Source organism: Littorina saxatilis, linkage group LG14 (genome assembly GCF_037325665.1).
Source record: "Littorina saxatilis isolate snail1 linkage group LG14, US_GU_Lsax_2.0, whole genome shotgun sequence".
Taxonomy (NCBI): domain Eukaryota; kingdom Metazoa; phylum Mollusca; class Gastropoda; order Littorinimorpha; family Littorinidae; genus Littorina; species Littorina saxatilis.
In genome coordinates this window covers 8,325,303-8,330,212 of record NC_090258.1, presented here as the reverse complement: position 1 = coordinate 8,330,212, position 4,910 = coordinate 8,325,303, and the positions used below count along the sequence as shown (strand labels likewise).

Sequence of the window (4,910 nt, the reverse complement as noted above, 5' to 3'; positions counted from 1 at the left end):
CTCTCTCTCTCTCTCTCTCAGTCTCTCTCTCTCCATCCCTCTCTCCCCCTCTCTCAATCTCACTCTGTGTTACAACAGAACACCCTTTTAAGTACCCCCCCCCATTTTCTTAATGACACCTCCCCTTTCAAGACTTTACTTTTTCAGATGCTCTGCTCATAACGTCTGTAAATAAACCTCCATATTAAGACTCCCTCCATTTTAAATTTTTCTCTCCATATTTGTACAAGTCTTAAAATAGGTGGTCCATTGTATTGGCGCAAATGCGTGCAAACGTCTCTTGCTAAAAATAAACCCGTTCGTCGTTGAGAAACTGCGTAATCATAAGGTTACGAAGTTCCAATCGAAGCGATCGATTTCTTGTCTCCTGGTTATTGCCACCACCTCGCCCTCGCCAGCTACACCCCAGCGTCAACCACCACCGCTGCATCGCCACCAGTGTCGCTGCGACTACCACCAACGCCGCTAGCCACACTATTGTGGAAAAGACTCCCAGTCTGGTTCGTGTCGCGTGTGCAACCACCACCACCACGGCAGAACTGCCTTGCGCGTGCGACAGACACATGTGCTGTGTGTGTGTGTGTGTGTGTGAGTGAGTGAGGTCAGCTGAGAACCGACAGAAAGACAACGCACAGTGTTTGGAAGTAGTGTAGATACAACAAAAATGGAGTCTTGACGCTGTAAAGCTTCCAGTATTCGCCCCACATAAAGCAAATAGTCGAAGGACTGACTGTGAGATTGCAGAGAATGGGGAAGTTTCCAGGCTAAGTGAGTGAGAAAGGACTGTTACTGCTAATGCTTCTTCGATCGACCGTCAACCGTGCGCGCTGTGTGTGCTTGCTAGCTCCTACTAGGCTAAGCTAGACTGGTCGATTTGTGTTCTGCCTCCTCCGCAATGTGCCAGGCCCGTTGTCTTTGCTAAAAGAGCTCACTGGGTCTGCGTTGTTGCCCTCACTTCCGGTATCAGCTGAGACATCGAGGATGCAGTGTATCACTTGTTGATTGACACCTGGGGGTTAAACTCCATTGTTTTTACTGGACATTGGGCTCATATCATGTAGCGTTGGAACAATTCGTCCAGTTCTGCTTTGCTCAGATCGTCAGGTAAGCCCAATCTTCCTTGTGTTTTTAGAGAAGTGCGTTAGATCCTCGTAATATCACTAAAGAAGTGAGGTCAGTCTTCGTAATGTGCGGTGAGTTCAATCTTGCTTGTTTTTCTAGAGCAGTGAGTTAGGTCCGCGTAATATCAGTCTCTAAATTAGTGAGTTCGGTCTTCGTAATGTGCGGAGAGTTTAATCTTCGTTGTATTGCTAGAGCAGTGAATTAGGGCCTCGTAATATATCTAAATTAGTGAGTTCGGTCTTCGTAATGTGCGGAGAGTTCAATCTTCGTTGTATTGCTAGAGCAGTGAATTAGGTCCTCGTAATATATCTAAATTAGTGAGTTCGGTCTTCGTAATGTGCGGAGAGTTCAATCTTCGTTGTATTGCTAGAGCAGTGAATTAGGTCCTCGTAATATATCTAAATAGTGAGTTCGGTCTTCGTAATTTGCGGAGAGTTCAATCTTCGTTGTATTGCTAGAGCAGTGAATTAGGTCCTCGTAATATATCTAAATTAGTGAGTTCGGTCTTCGTAATGTGCGATGAGTTCAATCTTCGTTGTATTTCTAGAGCAGTCAGATAGGTCTTCGTAATATCTCCAGAGCAGTAAGTTCGGCCTTCATCAAGTCGTAAGGAGGAATCTGTGTCTTATTCAAACCATCATCAGTGTACTTTATTGTTCTGTTTTGTCTTCAAGCGGAAGCACTTTCTGGTTACACCTCAAAAACATTGTCCTAAATTCACTCTCCCTGTCAACAGTTTGCGGTGTGTTTATGTCCCTTGAACGTGAAAATCGAATTTCAAAGTTAAAATTGTCGCTTTTTACCAAGATTATACCTAAGTTTTAACACGCCGCCACGCTTCTCTCCGTCTCCAAATGTTGATACCTTGCAACGACTTCCTTGAATTTGGGACACTGTGCTTGAATGTTAACGTCTGCGTCTTATTTAAACCGTGAGAACAATTCGGTCAACAGTGTTCTTTCTTGTACTGGTTTCTACTCATGTGAAAGTATTTTATCGTTAGTGGCTAGACGGAATCCTCAAGAGGTCTCTTTTAGCCTTTCAGGTATGTAAATGTGTAGAAATTAGACCATTATCATGGACCACTGGTGATGCCACAATACATAATTGTGTGCATACAATAACACAATGTATAAAATGATGTATAATCACGTTTGATATTGCTAAATAGAACTGGAATCTTGTTGATCTTTTTATCTGCACGAGTAACTAACTCTCTCCAGCAGACACTGTGGTCAATGGTGTTCAATTGAGCTTTCCAATGTAGGACTCTCGGCTTTGTTACATTGTCGCGCCTTACACAGACTCACTAAAAACTTTTATAGACAACTAGTTTATGAGGTCAAATCTTGTCCACCAAAATTATACCTTAAAAACACACACACACACAAAATGATACGTTTGTGTATAAACCTTAGAAGATCTTCCAGACGCGTCAAAAACATACATGTTATGTTAATTTCCGTCAAATGAATAACTCACACTGTTTCAGCTTACACCCGAATACTACAGTCCCGAACGTCCAACAAAATGGTGCACTAACCTTTGGCTTGTGCTTCTCAAAATGTACTAGCCAGCGAGCAAGTTTTACGAGTTTGGCGAGTAGATGAACATTTCTACTCACCAGTTACATGTTTCTACTGTTACCAGTTTGACAAAATACTGCTACAGCTAAAGTCACAGAAGCCACTTTAACACCACCCCTGAATGCTAAATGACACTAATCGATACACGGACACTGACCAAGACACAACGTGACTGTAACTCGTGACACTGATTTCCCCAGGGTGGGGGAGGATGAGAGTTGTAGCGAAACACAGAGAGATTGTCCATTCGAGCAAACACTGAGGCAAGGTACTGTCGTAGTGACTCTGACGGTTTGGGACGATTTTGACATACCTGTCGGTATCTGTGTGTATGTGTGTGTGCGCGTGTGTGTGTGTGGGGGGAGGGGGTGTTGGTGGTGGGGGTTGTGTGTGTGTGTGTGTGTGTGTGAGTGTGTGTGTATGTGAGTGTGTGTGTGTGTGCGCCTCTCTCTCTCTCTCTCTCTCTCTTTCTCTCTCTCTCTCTCTCTCTCTCTCTCTCTCTCTCTCTCTCTCAGGTGTTGCAAAGCAAAGGAATAAAAGGTAAAATGTACCAAGCCATACTTAGTATGTACAACGTTGTTAAAGCAAAAGTTAGGGCAGGAGCAGAGGTCACTGACCTTTTCATGTGTCCGAGAGGCCTGAAGCAGGGAGAAATAAATAGTCCAATTTTGTTCTCACTTTTCATTAACGAATTGGCGGACGAAATCAAGCGAAAAGGACGACACGGTATACAACTTATCCCAGATTTTATTGAGATATTGATCCTCATGTTCGCAGATGACGTTATTTTGATTTCCGACACTGTGTGTGGGTTACAGAACCAGATAAACGTGCTATACCAAACTGCTTGTAATCTTGGCTTGACTGTTAATTTAGAAAAATCTAACATAGTTATCTTCAGAAATGGTGGTCACATTGCAGCGATTGAAAAATGGATGTATGGCAATATCGAAATGGAAACTGTGAACATGTATAAATACTTAGGAATTTACTTTTCTACAAGGTTGACATTTTCTCACACGCTGAACGATTTAGCGCTGCGTGGAAGAAAGGGTGTGATTGGTATTTTTAAGGTACTGTGGACTCTAGGAGAAAGATCACCAAACATATTCTATAAACTATTCGACTCCCAGATCCAGCCCATGCTCAATTATGCGGCAGAAGTCTGGGGCCTTGATGCAGACCATTCACCTATCGAAAAGGTGCATCTGTTTGCCCTTAAGAGGTTTCTGAACACAAGCATGAAAACACCAAACACACTTGTGTATGGAGAAACTGGCAGACACCCGTTATTTGTCAACACGTTTGTTAAGTCCATACGATTTTGGTTGCGCATCCTGAAAATGCCTAGTCATCGATTGCCACAAAAAGCTTATAAAATGCTGCTTTATTTACACGAACAAAATAAAAGAACATGGGCGTCATCAGTTTGCTATGTGCTGTACAAATACGGCTTTGACCAAGTTTGGATTCAACAAGGCGTTGGAAATGAAAATGCGTTCATAACGGAATTCAAGAACAGACTAGTCACATTATACAAGCAAGAGTGGATAGAAACAGTACAAAGTAAAGAACGATTCCTTTTCTATAGCACTTTCAAGTCAGCCTTATCTATGTCTTCATTCTTAAATGACCTGAAGCACGTCAAAGCAAGAAACTGCCTGATTAGGTTAAGACTTGGTGTCTCGCCACTCAAAGTGCATCGATTACGACACACTCGGTCGTCAACTGCTGAAGATTACTTGTGTCCATTCTGCGCAAACGAGACCGAAGATGAAATTCACTTTGTTTTGAAATGTCCAAAATATGCTGGTATTCGCGAGTACTACATACCTGCAAAATATTACAACCGCCCATCAAGCTTTAAACTGGCGCTACTTCTAGCGACACCAAACAGATCAATATTACTTAGACTTGCAACCTTCATCATGAACGCGTTTAAAATACGCAGTGAGTGGGGACAGTGAATATGAGATATTGCACGATCTTGTTTTATGTGTATGCTATTTTTGCTGCTTTCTGTCGATTGCTTAAAAAACAGTAATGAAGTTTTGTCTTTTTTGAAAACGTTAATGTGATGCTATGTATCAGAGATGCAACGATTATGCATATAACTGCTTGCAGATTTGCGTGTGAAAGGGCATGTGAAGGGATAGATGGAGTGATGAATAGATGGATGACGGATGAATGGTTGGACAGTCA

At 42.4% G+C, this 4,910-nt stretch overlaps 1 long non-coding RNA gene across 1 annotated transcript in view; it reads left to right on the top strand.

Annotated features, from left to right (window-relative positions):
- Positions 1-302: 302 nt before the first annotated feature.
- The window catches only part of LOC138947045 (uncharacterized), a 49,974-nt gene continuing 45,366 nt past the window's right edge, over positions 303-4,910 (top strand). The window contains exon 1 of the long non-coding RNA XR_011449531.1: positions 303-1,104. This is a non-coding gene — a long non-coding RNA (uncharacterized lncRNA). The remainder of the gene's footprint in view (positions 1,105-4,910) is intronic.